Genomic DNA, 25,896 nt, shown 5'->3' with positions numbered 1-25,896 from the left:
GTCTGCCTGCTTGAGCCAGTGAGAAAATAGAGCAGGTGTGTGCTTACAAAAGCAAAAAGAAATCTTACAAAAGACAAAACAAATTACAAATAAATAAATGCTTAGAGAAAAAACAGCACACCTCTCTTCTGAGGCACCAGAATAGAACACAACCCTCACAGCATGATTCAGCCTGGTGGACATTACTCAAGGTGCTTCCAATTCTTGTTTCCTCTCTTTTCCTCCTCCTGCTGCCCCTCCCCACACTTTTCCCTCAGAACTGTTCTTTACTTTAACTCCCAGAAAAAAATAAATAAATGTTTATTTCAGGGCAGGGAAATTTCATTTGCAAACTCAATCAGTTTTATATCCAGGAAAAACAGATAATAATGATTGTACAGCCAACAGACACCATTGACTTACTGCAATTAATCCATTCTAATAATATTGATCTCTTCCCAGATAAAAGCAAAGGTTGGATAATTATACTTTTTTCCACTCATACAATTACATTTTATTTGTAAGTGTATTGAAGTTTAGTTTGCAAAAGCTTTAGAGGCAGACCTCCATGCCTTACTTATCCACTTTCTCAGATGACTTTAGAAAAACTGTCCATGTGATGAGATTAAGTTGCCTTGTATGTAATTTCATGCAGAGAATTCCAAGAATTCTCTGTGTATTTGATATGCCTAAACTCCAAAAACCTCATCTTTGATGGCAGAGCAGACTTCAGGGCTTTCTACATTGGCATGGCACAAACTTGAAGAAGGGTCAAGATGCTCCTGTCACAAGAAAGCTATTTCAAAGGAGCTGAACCAGGATGGAGACCAGAGAGTTGATCTGCTTGGTCCTTTCTGCAGCTGAGATCACAGCAAGGGCAGCTGATGACTCCGTGAGGAGCCAAAACCGGATGCACCCAACTCTTCTTTCCCTGGCAGCAGCAGCAAACCCAACTGAGAACTTGGCTATGAGACAGTTAAAAATAAATTGCTCTCCTGAGTATCAGTGTCATCAGTATTCTTCTCAATCTATAATGTCAGGAAAGCCCGCAGACACAGACCAAATCTGAAGGTCTAAGTTTTGAATTCTGAATGAAATGCTATATGCAAAACCACATATAAAGTAAAATGAAAAAGAAAAAAAAATACTAGTCACACTCTCCTGTAAACAGTGCCTGGAAAACAAAATGTACAGTCTTTATTATGATATACTGATCTCCATTTGTCTGGAGATATCACATTTACTCCTACTCATGATGGTTTACATGCTCTTAGAAACATCTATATTTAGTTTTCTCCTAGAAAAGATATGGCACTTAAAAATAAAGGAAGTGAAAGAGCACAAACAGCCTAACTGGATTACTGGAATGGGATATTATTTTAGTAGGAACACTACCAAGCAAAGGCTTTCATATAAAATATGAACTTAAATCCTCTGAAAGTAGCTTCAAAAACTGGGCTCTGAATTTGTTTCAGTGATTTTGCTTCTGTGTCAGACCCATAAAGATTTTCCAGACTCATTTCAGATGTGAATGAAATCTCCTAGGAACATGGTTAATAAAACCTGATGGTACTTTTATGATTCTCTTAGCTGATGGGAAAAACCTCATTTCTGTTGAATCTTAGCCCTTACTCAACCCTGAACCCAAATTCAAATTCTAAGCAAGTCAAATCCAACACTTTTTGGTGCTTTGATCATTGCTGCACAAAAGAGACAGAAAAGGGAGGATTTCTTTACTGTGAGGGTGGTGAGGCACTGGCACAGGTTGCCCAGAGAAGCTATGGATGCCCCATCCCTGGAGGTGTTCAAGACCAGGCTGGATGGGGCTTTGGGCAACCTGGTCTGGTGGGAGGTGTCCCTGCCTATGGCAGGGGCTTGGAACTAGATAGTCTTTAAAGTATCTTCCAACCCAAATCTATAATTCTGTGAAACTGCCTGGGAAATTCTACTGGTGAACAGAGAGGAAAACTATGCAAAATCATGCAAGCCTCTCAAAGCCCTGTCATTCACAGCTTTAACTGCTGCTGAAGTGTTTCTAAGAGTATAGGTTTGGTGCTTTTGAGAAGCACTCATATACATCCTCACCACAGCATGGATGATTTTTACAAAGGACTCCTAGCTCTATTAGTAGGAAAAGTCAACATCACCTCCCTTAAACACACACACACACAAAAAGGAGTATAATCCACAGCTTTCTTTCCAAGAACAGAAGACAGCATTCATGCGTGTGCACCAGGAACTGTTTCTAATCACCTAAATAAGGAGCTTCTCTGCCTTTCAAGATACAAGCCTGGAGCTGATGGTGTACAGAGTACTTCAGGATTTTTTTCCTTTTTCCTTCCAGTCCATTCCTCTTTTAAACTTACAAAATAATAATAATAAAAAAATAATAATTATCCCAGGAGAATGTTATGCCTGTGTAATTTTTTCCACTGTATCGATAATGACTGTATTTCACATGCCCCTTCTAATTACATAATGCCTGAGATTAAAATTCAACAGCCTCTCTCAAAGAGAAAGTACTTTAATATCTGGAGTGCTGCTCCTGTAAATTGGCATCTGAAAGACAGGCTAAAAAAGGGGCATAAATACTAACGTTCCCATCCTTCCTAACTGACTGCAATGCCAATGAGCTGCACCGACTCTTTACACAGACCTCCCACATTCTTGATAGGATGTTTTCTAGCAGAGTGATCCACAAATATTATCATTCAATGACAATACAGTTTCATCAAGGTACGTCTCAATCCACAGGATACAAGCCCCACACAACAGACGGAAAATTTGGCGCAGTGATGCGCACACTGCGTGTGTTACTTACTGGTTATTGCAGTGGTCATACCGAGTCCCGTATGGCGTTATATTAACGAATGGCATGCAAGCACCTTCTGTTGAAACATCTGCGACAGGGAAATTTCAGGCATTTTTCCAGACATTTTTTGTGCTCTGGACCAAATTTTCATTAGGGCTATAAAAGCTGGCAGGCAGCATTGTTGTGTATGATTTTTTAATAAACTGGGACATGCCTTTGTTAGAGGAGTGAAGAAAAGGGCTCTTTAGAGACTTCTTCCTATTACAAAAAGTTCAGAAAACATATGACAGCTCACCAAACAGTGTCTCCTAACTTTTTTTTTCCTGTCTCCTCCAAGTGTAAGATTTCCTGCTTCTTTAGATGTATACAGAGATTTACAGGTTTTGAAATGAAACCAAAAATGTATTTTTTTTTTTATCTCTCAGATTAAATGATTCCAACAGTGGCATTACTCGAGAACGTGTTCAAAGAGAGAGCACGCAGCTAACATAGACTTTTAGCATCTTTTTGATGCCTGCTGCCAAGAATCTCACAAAGGATTTTCACTTGCTTAATAGACAAGGACCCCCCCCCCCCCAAAAAAAAAAAGGGGGGGGGATGGGGAGAAAAGAAAGCAAATGGGCATGATCTTGTATACAATGCAAAGCTCATGCATAGCATTATTCCTTTTTGTTTCAGAAACACCACATCACCAGCTCACTGCTCTTCACTTCCCCACAAAACAACAGTCACCAGACACAAATCGAAGTTCCATTTTGCAATTCTCCCTGCCACACTACGAACACTAATGCAGAACAAACATGCTTGACAGTAAATATGTACATTATCATTATGTAAATAGCTATGTTATCATTATAGCAAAATGATGATGTTCTTTGCTAAGTCTATATTCCCTTTCCAAGAATATTATGCAGTTCGAAGTATAATTTCGATTATGCCACTGGGGCTAGAAAAACACTTCAGTTCAACAATAATTAGTATACTGTATATAACAAAATGTTTACTATGGATAAAGATGATGTGCAATCCTAAATCGTTCTAGACAAACAAATGCATTTTTGCATGGTAGGGTTTAGCCTCAGCAACAGAAGCACTTTCAGATTAATATCCATTCTCACATCCAAGCTGAGCACCATATTATAACATTTTACACCAACAACACCACAAGCTGTAATAATGACATTTTAAATTGTATGAGGTGAAAGATCTACTGTTAGGATGAAGGAGATTTCATTTCTGAACCTTAAATGAACTAGAAATGACTGTATGTCACAGGCTGTTTGGCAATGTTACAGCATTTACACAAAGTCCATTGCTCATGCATAGATAGGTACATCAGCATTGCAAAACAGAATTCCTTAGGTTTTTAGTAACTCAAAAATTTATGGTAGTCAAAGAGCAAGGCAAGGCCAACTCCTGACTTAATAAGCTCTAAGAATACTAAGTGTATGTCTATCTACATCATGCAATTACCTGTGAACTCTAGATATGCATGTCCATAAGACAGAGATAAAAAGTGCTGACTTCTTACAGAAATTAAATAAATAAATTCTGGCATGAGTAAAATTGGATGAAAGTGTTAATTTCTTCACAGCTTCTTTTGAGGTAAGTTAATGTAAATACTTGTCTCTCTTTTCCTCTGTAAAAGTGGATTAATTCTTCAGAAGTTTGTAAATGGGTTCAAAATGTCTTCAGTTTCTTCTTTCATTTTCCTTTGAATGCTGCTTTGAACTGAAAAATTAACTTTCCAAAAAGGCAGATATGCCAATTAGAATGAAAAACAAAACAAAAGGAAACAAAATGAATTTATAAACTATAAAATACAAAATGGCCAGATTCTCACTGTTCTGCTGCTCATTTCTATTACAGGTTCATGTACCACATTTGAAATGTGAAAATCTTGTGTGAAAATATTCATACCAGTCTCAGTTCCCACTGTGCATCAGCTCCCTTTAGATAGTCTTTTCCTGTGGAAGCTCACATTGAAAGAATGAAAATAAAGAAGCTGGACATATCTTTGAGCACTCTCACAGAAATTGTGCATGGCTAGTCCTCTTTTGCCACATCAGTTGTTAGATATTTATTTTACATCTTCACCCAGTCAGGTCCTGCCCATGTAACCAAGCCACTTGGGGGGAAGCAGCAGCAGCAGGGAAAAGCTGCCCATATCCTTTTGATTAATGTTTTCATTTCAAACTGATCAAATCTCAGAAAAATACTAATTTCTTACCAAACCTCTTCCCACTTCTGGCCTCCACAGCATACAGGGTTGTGAAATAGGACCGTGGGTTATACAGAAGAAATATTTCCCTTTCTTTTAAACATGAGGCTCAATAGCACCACCAGATTCCTCTCATTCTTCTCCTGTGAGAATCAGTGAGTAATTATTCCCAATTTACATTCTGTGTAGCATTCATGACTTCATGTACCTCTCTCATAGTTTAGCAAGTTTTCTCTCTTAAACTGAGAACTCTTAGGCTGTTTAGTGTCTTTGAAGCCAGTCCATACCTACGGATGTCTTTGTTACCCTTACCTAGGGTACCTTTCCTAGTTCTACTATACCTTCTGCACACAGTATTCAAGACATAAAGTAACCACCGATAATGTAAACATATGATAATGCAATGATGTTTTCAGTTATTTTCCAGTACCTTGCAGGAGCACTCCAACAGAGAACTTGGATAGTTTCATAGAGCTAGTTACAGATTGAACCACACAAGTAATTGACTGTAAGAGTTGCTTGACAAGTGGAAATACGTGGTAAAAAAAAAAAAAAAAAGAAAAATTTCATTTCAACTGGAAACAAACAAAACAAAAATTGTTAATTTATACAAAGCAAATAAACTAGAAAGAGAAAGAGAAAGAGGAAGAGGAAGAGGAAGAGGAAGAGGAAGAGGAAGAGGAAGAGGAAGAGAAAGAGAAAGAGAAAGAAACAAAAACAAAAACAAAAACAAAAAAAAAAACAAAAAATAAAATTTTGTTATTTCTAGACAAGAGGTGAAATTTTTTATTTTTATTTTATTCTAAGGACTGCAACAATTTTTAAGGAATCTTAGGGAAGGGTTACCCCAAAGATCTCACTTTTTGAAATCTAAGGCAAAATAGGTGGCTGTTGTGAATTGCAAAAAGAAAGAACAATTAAAGCAACTGGATACAAGCAGGAGTCTAGACCAAGGTTTTTCTCTTGAGTTTATGCACCTCTATCTGTATAATTGTTATTCGTATTGCTTTGAGGTAGTTGACTAGAACTTGTAGACCTGGTAGACCTGCACTGACATTAAGCTTTTGCTAGTAAAACCAGTACTGTGCCACTGGCACAATGATGTGCTCTTTGATCTCAGTCCCTTTCCTATACCCTAAACATGTAAAGGTAATACTTGGGCACCAGCAAAAAACATCAAAAACTTTGTCATCCTTTCTTGTTGCCACATCTTTCCAATTCAAAGAATGGACCGTTACCACGGTGGACCCTAAGAAAACTAAACTGGATGCAAGTAAGGGATCAGTTACAGATTGCCACTGTAGGGTGAGCTGTACCTGTCTTAGCTTGCAGTGTCTCATCTCTCTCACATGCAGGGTGCAACTGCCATAACAGCTTACCACTGAAGATTCATATATACACACACATATATGACTCTCTAATGTAACAAAGGCATAATGTAACCCAAGACAAAGCTGAACATGGTACAAGCCAAAAGTTTCTATGGTGAGAATGTCTAATCCTTGAAAAACATGTTCATGGAATAAGAGGGCACTGTAACCATTTCAAGTCTTTAAACATTATGGAGTAGATGCTACTGTTTCTCCAGCTGATAACATTTCCTCAACTGTATGTCTGGCAAAGGCCTCTCTCTCCTCTGTTGAGTTCTCAGGTACTTCCACAAGTCATTTAAGGAAAGATTTTAGGGATTGGGAAGACTTTGCTCGTGAAGAACCAGACACATTCTAGTAGGGAGGAGGAACATGGGGAGGGAGGGCTTTCTTTCTGATCTTAATGGACCTTACATCACCACTGGCTTCCTGCCCTGGATCTAAAAGGAGCTGCAGTAAAACCAACTTTCCAAAAGTTGGTTAGGCATCAAAGAAGAGGTGTGTTGTGGTGGGGCTGTGCTTTGTACAAGGTCAGATGTCTGGGTTGCAATACACTATTAACTATTTGAAAGAATAACACGGAAAACATTGGAGTGTGCGGAATGGGATCTCTTGATATCTGTATTTTGCATGTCACTTTCTGAAAAGAAGAAAATATGCATTCCTCTTCCACTGAAGCATATTGATTGCAGCCCTGCAGATTGATTTTGGTCCATGCCATGAGGTTAATGCTCGGCTTGATCTGCACTGACATGAAAATACCATCTGTGTAACCCCAGCTTGCCTTGCTGGGAGAAGAGAAGATACAGGGCTCAGCAGCTGGTCTCAGCTACTCTGGGAAAAGTGTTTGTCTCCAGACCAAGTCTGGATCCAGCCATATCTGGCAAAAGTATCGTAAGTATATCACATGCATACTCCAGAGAAATCTTAGGAAGCTTAATGGAAGATCAGTTCGTATGTTGAGGCTGTTACATGAAAAGCATCAGGAAAAGCATAAACTGTTCTTATTTTGAAATCGCGCAGGGAAATTAGTATACAGTATAATAATGTCACAGGACTGTCATGAGTTGATCAAATATCTCTAAATGAAGATATATAATTCACATGATCTTTTCTTTCTCTTTGGTCAATATCTAATTAATGCATTTGTCCCTAAAAGAGCTGACTGCCTTTCTGGTTATTAGGACACAATATTGAATCTTCCCATAAGCATGCAAGTAAAATGTTTTGTGTGTTACACCAAGGAAAGACTATACTGAATTCTCTTAACTTCTGACAGCATGAAAATAAGCTGGAAACAGTGCTTGTCCCAACAGAAACAACCTTCCTATATTGGATCCTTTCCTGATATGCCAACATAAACATTTTTTCCTTAAAGATGAGCATATATTCTGGCTGTTTATCTGAAAATTTGAACTCAGTAAATTGATGCAAAGTTTGTAACATAATTAAATGAAAAAAAAAAAAAAGGATTAAAAAAAAAAAAAGGGAATCCGTGTGTTGGATTGCTCTCTCAGTTCTGCACTCCTTTACTCCTTGGAGGGGAATAAAGGCAGTTACAAACTCGCTCCCTGCTGAAATCAACATGTGACTTTGCTCTCCTGTGTTCAAGCAAAATCCACACTCCCTAAATCCCTAAATTGCACGGTGACTTTCTTGAAGTTTAAGAGCAAGAGTGGAGCCATGGGAGATCGCTTGCATGAAAGCATCCCTTCAGTTTCTCAGAGCACCCGCTCCACACTGCGTGCCCTGCACTGGCCCCGCAGCACACGTTTCAAAGCGCCGGCTGGCTCTGCCCGCGCTGCCAAAGCACATGTGGCTGCGTGGAGATCCCGAGGTGACACGGTCAGTTTGATGAAGTATACAAAAGCTTTTGGCACTGCATATCTGCAATATCATGGACAGTCAAGGAGGCGCCTGTTATAAAAATACACAGTGAAACACAACTGGAGGACTGCTCTTTCTCAAAGGCTAACGTAATGCATTCCTTCTGTTTAGGCTCATTTTCCAGCCTTTCACATTCTTTGTGAACAAGAGTTATAAAACAAGCCTGATGCAGGCCAATTATTTTTACTTTGAAGGCCATTAATCAAGATTGACTAAGAAAATGAAGACAGCTAAGCAAAATTTCATATGTGACTAGAGTGAGATTAAAATAAAACCAGATGGGGATGGACAGAGACGTTAAGCTGCTTTCTCTCCCCCTTCCCTCCCCTTTTTTTCTTTTTTTGACTCATGTAATAAATGTCTTTTACAAATTACAGCACTCTTATTTTCTTACAGTAAATCAAATTGGGTCATAATGTACAAGTGGTCTCATTGCTGAAATGTCAAAAATAGAACCCGCCTTGTTCTTCCAAAGTAATTCCTCAAATCTAAACCAGCAGTGTGGCCTGACAGTCTATAAACCATCTACCTGGATGCAGATCTCTTTTAAGGTAACTGTCTGTTGCTGATAGATGCATTTTGCAAGCTCCCAGCATGAGCCATACGGTGAGATCTGTAGCATGTAGTCATTTTCAGGAATCTGAATTTGCAGGACTTACGTAAGGGTACTTCTAACAAATTTCAGGGAATTTCTGGAGCCAGAATTTTTTCTAAACATCAAATAACTTTAAGTCAAAGACAAGTAGACCTATAAAACCCTGCAAAAGTTTAAATAATTTTTGCAGACCCCAGTTTTCATTGGTTAAATGAAAAACACCATGAAAACTGTAGAGATTACTTTTGAGTTTTCAGGACACTCCAAGAAAAAGAAGAATCAGAAAGATGGGTAAATACACAGAAGGATATTCCCACATCAGGCAGGTTTTTTGAAAATGTAGCTATTGCAAAATCTTTTACTTAAGATGAAATGGTCATGTATATATTAATATCTTTTTACAAGAAAAAAAAAAAAAGCCTATTAGGAAAAATGATGAGAAAATGGTCCCAAATATGCTTAGACTAGATAATTCAAAATGACTTTTCTTTTCTAGTCAGATTTTGAAGAAATATATTCTAGTAGTTAACCTCACTCATATTGTTTCAGACATTTCTAGAAGCATATTTTATTAAACTCTACTATATCACTACCAAGAAAATAAATAAATAAAAAATAAAAATAAAAAATAAAAATAAATATAAATAAAAATAAAAGAAAATAAAAAGGGATAGACCATCAGAATTTTATTAGAAGCCCTGAGACCTAACTTTGCAAAGAAGTTAGCTGGTACAGTGAAAAACAAGAGCTATTTCCCCAGGTTTCACTGTGTTTGAAATGTTAATTGGGTCTGAGGACTGGCTATATCCCTATGAGAACATTTTATTTTAAGGAAGGGAAGTCCATGAACATATAGACTGGAATTCTGTAAACTCTCTGAATGAATGTTTCAGTTCCCTAGTTTTTTTCTGCATCACCTCCCATTCATTTGAACCCATAGTTTTCTTCCACACGCTCCTTATAATGTTGTAGAAATAGGCCTAGAAGGCATCTTTAGGCCACCCTCTCCACCAAGACAGGATCAGCTGTTCCTCCATTATTCTTGACAGATGTTTGTCCAACTTGTTTATCAAACCTTGTACGGCAGTCTGTATAGATTTCCTAGCCAACCCATTCTGCTTCTAGCACAGAAAACATTTCCTAGTGTGTACCCTTAATCTCTTTTCCTGAAAATTAGGCTCCCTACTTCTTTTGGACATTGGCAACAGTTTATTACTTTCCTTTTCACAGCTACCTTTGAGCACTTATCATACATTTACCCAGTTTGCCTCTATCTAGACTAAACAACCCCACTGCCTTCAGTCTTCCTTTACAGGTCATGTTTTCCAGACCCTCAGTTGCTCTTGCTCCTCTTCTTGGATTCTTTCCAAGTAATTCATATCTTTCTTGAAATGAAGTGCCCCAAACTGGACACAGTGCTTCAGCAGTGCTCTGGTGTGAGACCAGAAGAACTAGTTCATGTTTCTTACATATGCCAGCACTGTTTATACATCCCAGGATGATGTTTGGGTTTTTGGCAACAGCCTGACCTTTCTGATTCATGTTCATTTTGTGTTTGCTTTGGCCCCCAGCTCATTCTCTGAAGAATGGCTGCTTTTCCATACACCCCCCCGTCATGCAGCCCACATCTCCTCACCAAGTTATGCCATTCTTGCTTTAGGCCATTTCTCCATTTTGTGACGATCATCCTGAATTCTGATCCTTCATAAACTTCACAGGCACACTTGGCTTAGTATCATCTTTGTATCAAGTATTCTACCATCTAGGGACTTTAATTAGACTAATTAATATCACTGGCCCCAAACGTAGCTTGGAGAGTACATCCTCTCAGTCAGATACTGATCTGGCATTAACTCTCATCATGGTACAATTTCCCAAGCAGTTATATATCAGTAACGTATCCCTCATTTATTTTTGTTGAATATTGTGCAAGACAGTGTCAAAAACCCTACTGAAGTCAAGGTGTAGGACACCTACTTCTTTGTTCTATTCAGAAGGCAAATTAACCCTAATTTATTTATTTCTGTAGTGGGCTACTTGGCATGTTTTGTGCTCTTTCACACAGTTATTTATTGTTCTTATATCTTGCAGATGCTCACAGGAGTCTGTTGGATGTTTGTATTTTTTCTGAAGAGGAAGTGAATTTGCCTTTTTAAAAATTCCATAAATCCACCTTTCTTGTTTTATTTTTAAAGGTGGGGGTGATTTACCAAACAACATTTGTAGGAGTAGCAGAATATTCTGAAATGAAGCTAATTTGCTCCTTATGGCCTTGAAGACTGTATCCCCTTTAAATAATATATGTTTATCTTTATTTATTAAATTAAGATCCTATTCTTACCTCCTCAGATCTCTTGTCACAGTTTATTTGTTTATCAGTTTCCTCACAGTACTTGTTCCACTCCAGCCTGTTTTCTCTGTCCATTCTCTCTCGCTATTGCTTTTCAGACTCAGTTAAGTGGAATCTGGTTCAGTAATGTTCAAGTGCAATTTAATGTTTTGAAATGAAGGCATTTGAGGTGCTTTAGTATAAAGGTTAATTCACCCAATTCCTGCTTCTCTCATTCAAATAACTTTATGAACAGTAGATCACACAGTGATCTCTGAGGGAAAAAGTGCTTAGGAGCACAAAGACGCTGTGCACTCTGCCTTGTCTTTTCCCTGATCAAAGAGGTTTGAGCACTGCTGATAGCAGCTTTCAAGAGATATTACTGGTGGGGAAATTCAGTGCCCATCTTCCTGGATGCTTGTTTATCTCACATTCCCTTTCCTTAATTTAGCTAAACATATACCTAGGTAAATCTTCCATTGCTTATTGCCCTTAGTAATGCCTTTACTCACCTCATTTTCCATGCTTTACTCAGAGAGGAATGAAAATACAGATGTGTTGTTATTAGAGTGTATAGAGATAGGTGAGGCAAAAACTAGAGACCTTTTCTGATCTTTACAAAGCCATGTTGTTTTGTGAGGACAGTGGCTTTTTAACTTTAGATTAGTCTCTGCCCTGAAAAAAGAAATCAAGCAATAAAATAGCATTTTAAAATAAGAAGCTAAGCTACTGGTTAAACTTTCCTATTTGAAGGCACTTTCCTCCTTATGCTTTAGAGGTTGTGACTCAGAACCTTTTATACAGGGTTTCCTGAGAAGCTGAGACTTCCATGAAACAGCAACAGTGCAAGATATCTGAACCCAGGTACAATGGGAAAACACAGCCTGACAGGGCTCTGCTTGGCTCACCTGTTGACATAAGCGGAAGTCGGTTCTCCAGCTATGACAGTCGCCCACCTCTTTCTGAATCCATCCTTTCAGCTCCCTCACCCATTCTTTCAGCACTCTCTGATGCTGTCAGCCACAAACTACCTTTATAAACAAAGCCGCAAATACAACCTCCTGATGAAGGAAGGTGTTTATCTATTTTTGTAAATAACAGCTGTGTGGAAGTGGTAGAATGTTCATTTCCCAGAATTTCTATGTATTACCATGGAAAGCTGCAAGTATTCTTAATAAATAAATAAATAAATAAATAAATAAATAAATAAATAAATTAACCTAGTGTATTTGGTATTTTGGTCCGTTAAGGACTCTGTTTGAATTTGATGGAAAACCATTTGATCATTTCTGTGGAAATCTGTGACAAGTTCTGTGGGACTGGCCCACCAACAGAAGAGAGCAATAACTCCTTGAACACTGCTTTGATATCCCCTTAGCACTTCGGTGATATCAAAGTGAGACAAAATTCATCCTCCAGATGAGCTCCCTCCCAGATACCTCAGGATGTGATTATTAGATACCTCTTCAAAACCAGAGGAAGATTAATCCATTTTCTTATTCTTCTCCTTCATTAAAAGTTCAACATCTCTCCCCACTGCTGCACCTGACCCTTAGCTTATCAGATCATCACACAGAAGGTGAGCAGCCAAGTTGTACTAAACTCCTTGGTGGTCTGAGTCTTTCCAGGTGCCCTCCAGAACTCAACCTGCTCTCTAGACAGCAACACCTGCTTGTGAACTCTGCATGCTGCTCTGCTTCCCTGCTCAGGTGTTTCCTTTGTCACACGTACCAGTAATGATCTGCAGATGGGCTGAGCTGCTGGCTAGTGTGGTGCTTCGAGGTGTGCCTCAGAGACGAAAGACCATCCAGATGGAATTTAACCTGCAGCATTGCACAGACTGTCCATTTAAAATCATCATCCCCGAGCACAGACTGCAAAAGCCTTTTCCACAGTGTGTGGTAGGAGACCCTGCCACTTCAACACAGTGGCAAACAGCTAAATAAAATCAAATAAAATAAATCTGTGTTCATTAATACTCACTGATGACTCATTTCAGAATGCTCAGAGCCTCTTGAGCCTGCTCTTGCATGGTTGTGGCTAAAGAGATTCTCCTGCCTACTCACCAGATGCATTTTACAGCCTAAGCAGTGCAGTTTGCTGAGGTGTTTCAGCCAATGTTAATGAAGTGGAATTTATGGCAAAGGTTGAAAGATGGAATAACAAAACAGGTAATTTGCTCTAAGAAGTATGGGGTTTGTGGTCTGTTTCCATTCCCCAAGGTGAGGGGAGGGAAGGAAACCTAACAAGTAATGCATAAAAGTCCCAAGACTTGAGTTTGGTTCAAAGAGCTGCTTTGAACTTCTTGTGCAACTTTGGGCAAGCCACTTTCAGTTATCTAGGCCTCCATTTCTTACTGAGTGGCTGTAGATTAAGATCAGACATGGTGGCAATGAGCTGTGTAGAAAATCTTGACATGCAAAAACACCTCAAGAGGAAGCTGTGAAGTTATTTGCTAGCAGTTTGGAAGTAGACAGAACATAAGTCTGCATTTCTTTTGAAGTGTTTGCACCACATTGTTGTAGGAGTTCTCCAAAGGCCTTCTGCTGGGTATAGGGGACAGTTGTTTAAGACACTTGGGATGTCAGGAAATCTTTCAAACCACAACATGGGTTGCTGCTGGCTGCTGTATACAGGCTAAAATGCCAAGACACATTTTCAACAACATCCAGCTAGGTCTACTTGACTAGAAGTTTGGCTCCAAATGTGTCCTGCTCTGCTTTCCACTCACCATCAACTGGCAGTGTTCATCCTCTCTGGGAAAGTCCTGGGCTTACCCATGTAAAGGGCTTCATTGCCTGTGGTCTCATCAGAATAGCTATGCCTTAGCCCAAGCTTTCAGGGTTTTTTGCCAGCAGAGAAAGTAAGCTGAGATGTGGGGGGCACATCTAATAGTTAGGCAGACCTACCATCAGCTTCCAGTCAGGAGTCTGGTCAGCAGTATTTCCAGCACATGCAATATGACTACACCAGAGTGTTCTGGTATCATCACTTTTTTTTTTTTTTTCTTTTCCTCCCCCCCCCCAGTATATTTAAACAATAAATATTGTATTTAATCCTGTTTAAGGTTACTTCAAATCTTCAACTACCGTCAGGGAGTAGCTGCACTCCTGAGGCACAATTCAGTAGCCACCCTTACAGAGTTAAGATCTCTATTTGCTCCATAGTGAAACTAACTGAAGAATTGCTTCTGAAGCCCTTCTGTTTCCTAAGTATTGCTTTGATTCCTTGCCTACATCATCTTTTAGCTTAAACAAATGTTTGCTGGCCTTATCTTCTTGCTTCTTCCTGAAGATGTTCCACCAGTATGTACTGACACACTCATTTATGATTATGACAATTATATTTACCAGATGTCAATTAAAAGATTCATTTGTCTCACTGGTGTGTGGATTTATAATGAAAAGCTTCTTGGGAAAAAAAATAAATAAAAAAATCATATAATAGAATGGCTTGGGTTGGAAGGGCCCTTAAAGTCCATCCAGTTCCAGCCCCTTGCCCTAGGCAGGGACACCTCCCACCAGCCCAGGCTGCCCAGGGCCTCATCCAGCCTGGCCTTGAACACCTCCAGGGATGAGGCACCCACAGCTTCTCTGGGCAACCTGTGTTAGTGCCTTACCACCCTCTGAGTGAAGAATGTCCTCTTAACTTCTAATCTGAATCTTCCCTCTTTTATTTTAAAACCATTCCTCCTTGTCCTGTTTTTATCTGACTGAGCAAAGAATTGCTCTCCATCTTTTTCATAACCCCCCTATAAATATTGAAAAGCTGCCATAAGTTTACTCCGGAGCCTTCTCTTCTTTAGGCTGAACAGTCCCAGCTCTCTCAGGCTTTCTTTGCTCAAGAGGTGTTCCAGCCCCTTGATCATCTTCATGGCCCTCCCCTGGGCCTGCACTAACAGCCCCACATCCTTCTTGTGCTGGGGGCCCCAGACCTGGACGCAGCACTCCAGGTGGGGCCTCACCTGGGTAGAACCGAGGGGCACAACCACCTCCCTTGCCCTGCTGGCCACTCCTCTGCTGATGCAGCCCAGGATGCAGTTGGCTGCAAGCATGCCCTGCTGGCTCATGTTGAACTTTTCATCCACCAGAACCCCTAAGTCTTTCTCTGTAGAGCTGCTCTGGATGAGTTTTTCTCCCAGTCTGTACTCATATCTGTGATTTCCCCAACCCAGGTGCAGCACCTTGCACTTGGCCTTGTTGAACTTCATTAGGTTCACATGGGCCCACTTTGCAAGCTTGTCCAGGTCCTTTTGGATGGCATCCCTTCCTTCCATTGCATCAACTGAAACACTCATCTTGGTGTCATCTGTTAACTTGCTGAGGGTGCACTCAATCCCACTGTCTCTGTCATTGATAAAGATATTAAGTAATAATATTTAATATTATTATTTTTTTCTCTAATTACTATTCATTTGGAATGAATTTTGAGGGAATTAATTCCTTCTTCTTCTGGGTGGATGAATTCTTATAACAAAAGAGAAAAAAGGAGTTTTATCTCTTGTGGACAGGTAACAGTTCACTTTAATATAGACGATAACAAGGATTATGGAATTTTAGAAATATTTTCTTTCTTCCCCTCAGCTTCCCTCCTCTTGCCTGTGGCATCATTCCTAGAATATCTAGGCTGTGTGTAGATCTGAAGCTTAATTATCTGTCCTCACAGTCCCACAAGGTTATATATGCATATGCAGTCCTACTTAGGAAGAGTATGGTCAGATCCTTACCTGGATCCTTACCTGTAATATCTCTCGTGCCAGGAAAATATTACCTTTTTATTGAATGATCTCTCCCTGGTATGTCCAAGTTCTTCTTTTAGTTACACATACATGTTTTCCTCACACATAACTAAACTACAAAAAAGAGTTCTTTGAAAGCCAAATACCTGCTAGGAAAAAAAAAGGCAGTGTTCCAAGTCTGATACAGCACATGGCTAGTGTGAATGCAGTTTGTCCACCAGTGTAGTTGAGGCATGCTAACTTCTCTAACTAAAAGCAAAGAAGAGAGCAATGAATGAGTGTTAATATCTGATGGCCTGCAGCTTCTCAGCCTGAATGATGAAGTGAAATGTTGCTTATAACTCTATCAACTGAGAACAACCTTCAGCACAGATCTGGAGTAAGGTGTGAACTCATGCCGCTGGTCTAGAGTACAGTGTTTAAGGCATTCACTAACACCCCACCCACACCGTGACAATATAAATGAATACTACCAGTCTGAGAAAACAGCGCTATTAAATTAAGTCTACTTCATGAGCATCACCACCACAACAGAATTTTTGCTCTCTCGGACTGTTTCTGAGTAAAAAAAATTAACCTCTGAGATTAAACTGAGAAAGTGAACTGTATATGGATATATCAAAAGAACAGGGAAAAGAACTGGACAAGCATCTGGAAAAAATCAAGTTCACCCCTGCTTAGATTCTTCCAAAACAAGATTCTTAAAGGTTTTATTGGACACCTGAGAAATGTCTCACAGTCAGGTTTTTCACCTGGTGGAAAATGCTGGAGGTGCCAGTTGCAGAACAGCCATCAAATCTATCACACCTACTTATTTTCTTGTTCTGTAGGCAAGTGGTGGACTGATGTTTCTGGAGGCCTCCCCTGTTTGCAAGAAGTTTCATCCTGTTCTCTGTTTTGTGGCCCCATATTTTCATCAGGATTTCCTCTCTACAGTACTGAGAGTAGCTAAGTCCTCTGTGTGATGCCAGTTATGAACCACCTGAATACCTGAGCAGAGCAACCACACAGTTCTTAACCCACCACCCTGTGCTTCAGGGCGACTTCAGATACTGAGGAAGTTATAGATCTCCAGTAACCTATACACTGACTGCCTATGAATTTCTGGGTGGAGATGTACTTGCCAGAATTATAAAGTATTGTGCCTGAGAAACTACTGTGACACTTCTTGAAGCTATTTCTTCATTTGTATCAGATCTGCAGAGCCTGATGTGCTGGCCTTACTTTATGAAGTTGCTCCTCACCCAGAAGTTTCTACTTTCGGTGGGAAAATCAGTGCAAGAGTCTTCATCGGACTTAGTTCAACATCAGCCTCAATTCATTTCCCTTTACCATATGTTGTTCTGATCAAAAACATCTTCATAAATACCAGATCCTGGCTCACAGATTTATTCTGCTCATTTTGTAACAGTGCCTGTTGGGCATCACGGTGTTTTTGTTTTACAGTTCAACTGAGACACTTGAAAGCGGACATACAGAACAATTTTCAAGCAAGCATTCTGGCTTGGCAGCCTCTATTCCCATTGAAGCAAAAGTGAGTTTTACAGATTTCACTGAAGACAAAGCTACACCAGGAACAAATACATCCAAGCTGTCCAACCTCTCTCCAAGCTGTCTTGTCTTGTAGGTGAATGCTCTTCCTTTTAAAGAATATGCTGAAAGGGACTAAACAAATATGTAGAGAGATTATCTACTGTGACATCTGTGACATCTAAGATGAATGAATTGTAGGTACTTAAATTGAAATTCAAGAAAGCATTGAATGAGTCAGACCAATTAATTCAAGGTCTGCTGGACCAGTTAGCCTATGACCCCTTAAACACTCAAAGAGAGGTAGACACAACATTTAAGTTAAATACTTATAATGGCAGTCTTACTACTTCTATTGATTCTAGAGGGAACCAAGATCTGTTAGTCTAGGAAAGAAATCTAAATCGATTGTTGTCCTTTAGAGTAGACACACTGATGTACACAGTTCAAAAAGCCCCCTTCATTACTTTAAAAAGTATGTGGGGCAAGTTCTTCCCTCTTTTATACCCTTGGCAGACACAGGGGGTTCCATAAGATTTTGCAGCAATAATAGAAAACTAAATAAAATATTACATCATAAAGACCACATCTATATGTGGTCTATTTCCTTTCACCTTCTCCCACTTTCATCTTATCCCTCTATTCTGCTTTGAGATGCTTTAAATATATGCATATGAAAATTGTCTGGGGGTTGTTCTGTTTATCCAATTAATTTTATCATTGCAAATTAAAATATAACAAACAAAAAAAACAAATAGAAATCTGTATTGTACAAGGAAATTACTCTCTTTTTCCTATACATTTCCATATATATAAATAGACATATGTTTGTAGTTGGATATTTTTTCTCCTGGAGAGCATGTCCTAAATACAAATTAGTACAACAAACCCAAGCAGATCCACAGGCTATCATTTCAGGCAAAATGTTTGCCTTATACATATTCTATGACACACCAAAGTGTTCCTGTATAACAGCTAAGTAAAATATTTATCAATAAAATATTTAACTGTATTTATGTAGAGGATCTGAACAGCACTAAGACTACTTTTCTGTTGCTTGGATGGATGTCCAATTCTGGAGAAGACAGTAATGGAGATTTTGCTGAGCAGCATTCTAATAGACTAGGGATGCAAGCTTCATCATGTTACATCTTCTCCCAAGGATATATAGCTTCAAAGCTACTGAACAATTGAGGATTCCAGGACACCCTGTGCTGACCATGGTCTATATCCCCCTTTCTCCTCCCCTTTGTGACAGGACATCTGTCTACGTCTTCCTTGCTCAGTTGCCTGCACTATCATATCTTCTCATTGTGCTTGGTGGTACTTAAGTGTCCTCTTTCCCTCGTGTGCCCCCAGCTCTCCCCAGTATTATTACTGATAATTTTTCTGAGAGGTAAGCCATTCTGGATGTAAACGCATTGTACAGGGAAGATGGTATAGATATGATATAGATTACAGTAGAACAAGCTAAGCTGAGTGCAGGATGTTGCAGCTGATGGCAGTTAAAAAATCATTAATAAGCCATGTCTCTTTCAACTACATCCCTTCTGTGATCCATTCCAGCCCCATATTCCTCTGACATCAGATGAATTAGACAGGTTTTATGATTTAGCTTTGCTTTTCCAACTTTTTTTTTTTTAATCCAATTCCATGACACAGATTTCGTTTCTTTCTGCCAGTCCCTTCTCCATTATTCAACATTAGTTAGAGAGACTTGTTAACTTAAATGGGTGCAGAATAGGATATTTAAAGATTGACGTATAGAGATGTTGCTCATAAAAGCATTCACAAGGCCTTGACAAAACCATGCAACCTGTTTTCTCCTGACAGTTTAAATATTTTCCAATTTAGCCAATGACTAGACTTATCCACTATTTTATTCATGAAAACAGTGTCAAAATGAGAAATAAGGGCATTCTGCTTCCTCCCCTAATTTGAAATATCATCTTGAATTGGAAATGAAACAGTTTTAAAAAAAAATACATGCCTCAAAACATAATTTTTTTGTGCCGAGACATTTAATCCTCCCCCCCCACCTTCAAACTGTGATTTTTTAGACAAGTGAATTTTTTTTCCAAATGCCCTCAACTCCCATGAAATAGTTCCAAGGCATCCTCTCCAGTTATGTCAATCAGTTTCAGGCAGTCTGTAAAGAGACATGACATTTCATAACAATGACATACCAGCCTGAGAAATGATAGGTGGGAAATAAGCAGTTTTCTCAAAATAATTTCATTCATCTACACAAACTCACCTTATATATAAAATGTTGTCTTTCTTCAACTTAACCTGGTTAAATGCAGAAAATATTAAAAAAAAAAAAAGAATGAATTAAAAAATGAAGTGCTTGCTACCTGGGAAAAGATTCAGGTTTCACAAGTAATGAGTGGGAAGAAAAAAATGTCTGATTTCTCTGCTGCTCATGGGTATTTTGATTGAATTTAACACATCTCAAGCTGCCAAAAGCCAATGCTACTCATATGAAGCAGCACTGCTTCTCCAATTAAAAAGTGGAAGCGCAGCTGCTTCCAGGCAAGTGGAAAGGAAAGTTGGCTTGAGTGGCAGCAAAAGAAGAGGAAAAAAAATAAATAGATGTGTTAATTTCTTCATATGATTTTTTTTTAATTATTATTTGGTTGTTGTTGTTTTTTGTTTTTGTTTTTTTAAACAGTGGCTTCTGTGGTCAAGAGAAACAGTCAGGACGACACAGGTGGAATGACTGTTATCATGCGTTACGAAAGGAAATATGGAGACATGAACTCCTTCCCTGTCCCGACATTATTTTCTTTTAATGGTTTTACCAGCTTGCAGGCTTACTCTTGTTCCCTCTCTCTCTTCCTCTCCTGCTAGAAAAAAATGTGTATATTGGACCCTTTGAATTCACTTCTTGAGAGTGAAAAGACTAACAGAAATTTCTTTTTGAGATACCGCAGGAATAAGACGCGTATATATGGTACATATTCTTCCACGGTGTCTAATCAATAGGAATATTTAAAAAGAGCAGACTCCAGTCCAGATGGAGTACTGGTGTCTTCTTATCCTCACTATTGAACTGACATGCAGTCTAGATCGACCACTAGCTGATCTGTCAAAGTTGAGCTGCAATTTGTACACACCAAGAGCTGTGAAAAGCAATAAAAACATCTTCATTGCATGTTAGCACACAGACATGCCTAACATCCCAAAACAACCGCATGCAAATTTTATTGTTCTGACATTAATTATCCTGCCAATAAAAGAATACAAAAAGTAATCAGCTATCACAGCTCTGTTCCATTCTTCTTCAGACTGCTGGATTTATGTGCCATAAATAAATAAATAATGTGGCTTAAAAGGGGAGTCTGCAAACAATTAAAAAATGGATCCAGACAAAACATTCAAACACTCTCAGATTCTAGGATATATTAGAATTTGGAGCAGTTGTTCTGAACTTTCCCAAATACCCATAAATCATTATTAGGTCAAATACTTGATCAAAGCACATCATTTGACAGTATTTGGAATCCAGATATAAGTTTAAACTGTGCAGTTGAAGAGCTGAGACATCCTCACGTTTACAGTGAGTTACCAAATCACCACATGCTAGCTAAGCTAATTTCTATGTGTGCTTTCATTTTCCACCAAATGTGAGATAGTTTGAGATCCCCTCCCTCTGAAAGGGAAGGGGTTTAAAATAATCCCTATAATCTTGCACTTTCTGTGGCCTAAGAGCATGTACATGGATAATTGATCCCTTTCCACTCACTTGTATGTACTTGTGCTGTGGTAACCACTCTATTCTACAAGTCTGATTTTTAAGCAATGTATACAGATAAGGAAAGAAATCAAAGAACAAGATCTATACCAGATAATTTCTGTGGTGCCTACATAGGCTCTAGGTCTAGAAAATCTGGCAATATATGCCCTTCCCCAAAATGAGCTGTCAAGCAGACAGAACTTTCAAAGCCGCCTAAAGCACACAGGAACTTACACTGCATTTTAAAAATGTGATGTTAGCGTGCAAGAGGCAGGGCTTTCCTAAGACAATTTGGCATCTAACATCATAGCTAGATGTCAAGTAGGATTTTCAGAAATGCCCAAATCCCACTGAAATCAATGGAACTGTAGTCAGTCACACTGAAATCAATACCCAGTCAATACTCAAATGTTACTTCACAGTGGCAAGCAGCCTTTCTGATGGTTAAATGCACTAGAGATGAGACCTGAGCCAAGTTCCTTACGCCAGTGACTGTTACATAAAATAATACAGACTTTCACTGCTATCATCTGTCTTTTAGATGTACTTGGAATATTCATGTATGAACTAGGAAGAAATAAAGTATCTGACAGCTTAGTGCTAGGCACATGGATAAAATAAATCATATTACTGCCATGTCAAAATTAAAAATTATTAACTTTAATACCCACACCAAAGAACAACACAGCTTTCTTATCTGGGGGAATAAAATGGGAATTCTAGCTACGTGGCTGCTTTGCTGCAAGAAAAATTAACAGCAAAAGACTTCTGTGTGAGGCCTTTTAAGGTCAAAAGAATGAAAACGTTATTACATCTGTTCTCTTTTGTTAATTAGATACACATTAACAATAAAATACATTTATTAAAAACAACAGCAAACACACACAAAAACAAACAAACAAACAAAAAAAAAAAAAAACAAAATTAGCAGTATTTCTGGTTTCATTACTTCAATTCAATTTCTGTCATGAAAAACATGAAAAAAGCAAAAATGGGATAGTATTAGCTGAACAAACTTATTGATAAGTAATGTATTCACCATAAAAAAAAATTATAAGGGACTAAGGGACTGTTGTTATTTGTGAATGTAACTCTCATTCTAAAAAAAAAAAAAAAAAAAAAAAAAAAGTGTTAAAAAAGATGAATTGAAACTTTAGAAAACAACTATTCTCAGGGTTTGGCTATTATTTTGAAATAACTATTCAAAAAACAACTGTTCATCTCCCTTCACATTAAAACAAACAAACAAACAGAAAAGTAAAGTATTTCCAATTTTCCAATTAAAAAACAAACAACCACAACAAACAACAAACCTTTCTTCTAGCAAAAACAGTAACAATTTAATTCCCTAGCCTCTCCTTCTCTAAATTCATGTCAAATCAGAAAGAATGTTGCCAACATTATTTTATGAGTAATAGGTTTTACTGATATAATCATTCTTATTTGCCAAAATGCTTAAGGTTTTCTTTGGCTTGATCTATACTGAAGGTCTGTCAACCAAGATCTCAGTTTTAATATCAAATCAAAACCCAAAGCACTAAAAAACAACCACACTATTTCTTATCCCTTGTTAATAATGTATATAGAGGGACAAAGCCAACAGTCATTCTTCCAAAATACTCAGACATTACGAAAAACGTTATTCACAGATTTAAAGGTTTCACTCCTAAGGTATCCCATAGAAATGCTGCCCTGACACTGTTTTATCTGAAGCAAGCCCTTAAAAGTAATTTTTTTGAAGCTACCTTTGTGGAGCGATGCCCAAAATTTTGAACAGTAGTTCACTTTATGACAGTCACTTTCAGTTAAAGGATTTCTACCAGCTAGAAAGCTCACTTTAACAGGTATGTAATGTATCTCCTGGGTTGTCAACAGAGCTTGCTATCCTGACAACCATCTAAATACAAACCTAGCTGAAGACCCGTTCTCCTTAGGAAATAAAAAGATTTCCTGGTGAAGCTCTATTAGCAATCCTTCTGGTGCAGAAGCAATGCATATTGACAAGTACGCCTCATGCATCCCTTGGATGAAAGAAATTATGCTGGCAAAAGAATTTGATGTTTCAACTAAGAGTATGTTAGGGAATCTGTCCGTGTAGAAGTACCATAAAAAATAAATTACACAGCCAGCTCACACTACTGTATTAACAAAAGTTGTTAAGAGCACATCTGGCTTAAACAGAGCAGAGGATAATTTGAGGAGGGGCAGGAGAAGTTCTCTGAGATAACTTCAGGTGAAACAAAGCAGACGTCAAGAGCTGTGAGCCTGTGCTAGGCAGAGCTGCATGTTTTTCCTCTCTGATGCCAGGAGCACTGAGACTTACAGGCTTCGTGTAACTTCATTAACGTTGGGATTGTGATCTGACCTTGCTTGCCAATCTGAAAGCAGGCTCAGACCCTCACTGTTCGTCATTACAGGCAAGGTGTTGCCAGATTTAAATAGGTACCCTCAAAGGAAAAGAAGATCAGTACATCAAAGCACTATCTCTAGTTTATTTAATGTGGACTGACCAAATGGCAGGCCTTTTTCATGTTTTAGACTAGAACTGTAAGCAATTATATCTGTATCATTGTAACTGATACCACCAAGCCCGTATGCTTACCAGGACCTCTTTCATCCTGTTTACTTTATATAGCATTATCACCCCGAGGAGCTCACATTGCTTTAACAGTTTTCTAATGTTTTATAGACATATTTGGTCTCTAAAGATGAAACAGGGTACAGAAAATTAATACTCCATCCCATCTAGATATGGACATCTCAGGGCAGAGCTGCCTTTATCTGCTGCCTTACTTAGTGCTACTGTGAATTACATGTTTTTTCACAGCTTAAGAAAATATTTGTATCAAAGCAACACAAAAGAAAAGCAGCATAAATATAGCATATTTCCAAAGTCCTGCTAAGCCAGAACTAAGGATGATACACTAAAACAGAGCTAAAGAAAGCAGAACTAAAGATAAAGAGTTCTACTTAGGTGCAAATCACTTGTCAGTGCTAGGCCCTGCTGTAAGGCAAAGCTGCTTATTGCTCTTCTCTCCAAGTTAGTCTCTCCAAAACTGAGTTTAGTGGTTACCTGATGATTTTCTTTCTCTTTTGCCTACCTCCTCAGTAGGATCTTTGGTTTCAGGATATAAATCCTGGAGGCTGAAGGTCTATCAGGAGAAGGCAGTGCAAACAGAGTCACCCTAAGGCTTCTCTATTTGTGATGTGGAACACCCATGACCCCAGGACCTCTCAGGAACAAGAAGGTCAGTATTATTTCGCTTTCTGGCACACTGTGTTCAGTCCCATATGAGGAGCAGAACGGAGATTTGTGCTTGTTCAAAAGCAGCAAACAAGCATTTTGCATGCTCATTTCACAGCTGTTTCCTACACTCTAAGATCCTGCAACATAAACTGGAAGGAAAGGGAGAGCCTATCCACTACTTTGAACATACAGGCCTCTCTCTGTGTATGACACTCCTGATCAGCAGATTCCCTAAGACTCAAGTGAACACAATGTTTTTTTCAGCTCATCAGCTAAGATATTATTTTGAGTTTGGGCCTCTCTTTTAAGGTTAGTTTGAAAATCAAGACTGGTATTCTTGCTCTTGGGTTTGGGTGGCCGCATGTTACTCAGAAAGAGAGGATTGTTATAATCATGGCCAACAGATTTCCAGGTGTTTGTCAATACTATACATATGGTTTTACAACTTCAAAACAGCAATAGTGATACCTCAATTTTTTTACTTTACTCTTTCCCTATTTCTGTTATATGAACAATGGAAACCCTCTTCTAATTGTCTCATTGAGTTAAAGTCAGCTCTGTGGGGCTGTGGGGTAGCTGCAGGCTCCATTAGCTAGGTTAAATACTTAGCTCATAGTGCAGTATCTTCCTCTGCCACAGACAGCTCTCATGCCAACAGGCATCAAGGCTGAGCAAGCTTATAGTAGGAAAAAGGTAGTCTATCTGAACAATGTGAGAGCTGGAGGATCCAAACATACATAATCTAGAAATGAGAAAAGGTAAACCTCAAGGTTTTGTAAGGGAATGTGTTGAGCTGCATAAAAGCACCTTCTATGGTATAGTTTGAAAAGTTTGCCAGTCTTTGAAAAAAGCATTAGTATTTTTAAAAGGAAGGAAAAAAGGAGGGATTTTTAAATTTATTTTAACGGCAACAAGTGTGCTGTATAGAAATGATAGTGCCTGACATTCAACATTTAAAATGTTTTCTCAGTAGATTTCTAGTAGATTACTAGATAGTTTGTAGTAAATGATGCATCTCCCAAAGACTGATTGTCAAGGACTGCAATTTTTCCTCAGGAATTAATAACCATGCAACTCATAACACAAGCCAGCACCTCTGCAGCACAGCTTAGCCCTCTGATTTCTCTAGACAGGCGAAACTAATCTGGCCACACACCTTTACAGGAGAAAATTCCTCTCAGACATCATTTCTAATGTGATTGTAGGTAGGGTTACACCAACTTATACTGTTCCATAAGGCAATGGAAATGGTGTGAGAAAAGAGAAAATTTCCAACAATGAACAAAAGGATTAGGATTTTATGGCTCCAAAGCCTGTATTATGCTATTAAGCTGTTGTACATTATCATTAACAGGTAAACAGTGAAAGTTCAGAACTTTCTTTTCCTGTGACCTCAGGCAACTAAGGAAAAATAAATGACAATGTTGATACTCATATCAAAAATAGAAC

At 38.6% G+C, this 25,896-nt stretch overlaps 1 long non-coding RNA gene across 1 annotated transcript in view; it reads right to left on the bottom strand.

Moving 5' to 3' along the window:
- Positions 1 to 12,286, bottom strand: part of LOC110352593 (uncharacterized) — a 60,670-nt gene extending 48,384 nt beyond the window's left edge. Inside the window, exon 1 of the long non-coding RNA XR_011807424.1 lies at positions 12,102 to 12,286. This is a non-coding gene — a long non-coding RNA (uncharacterized lncRNA). The remainder of the gene's footprint in view (positions 1 to 12,101) is intronic.
- Positions 12,287 to 25,896: the final 13,610 nt, after the last annotated feature.

This window comes from Anas platyrhynchos, chromosome 2 (assembly GCF_047663525.1).
Source record: "Anas platyrhynchos isolate ZD024472 breed Pekin duck chromosome 2, IASCAAS_PekinDuck_T2T, whole genome shotgun sequence".
In the NCBI taxonomy this organism is placed as follows: domain Eukaryota; kingdom Metazoa; phylum Chordata; class Aves; order Anseriformes; family Anatidae; genus Anas; species Anas platyrhynchos.
The sequence above is the reverse complement of the archived record's forward strand: the minus strand, read 5'-3'. Positions and strand labels throughout refer to the sequence as shown.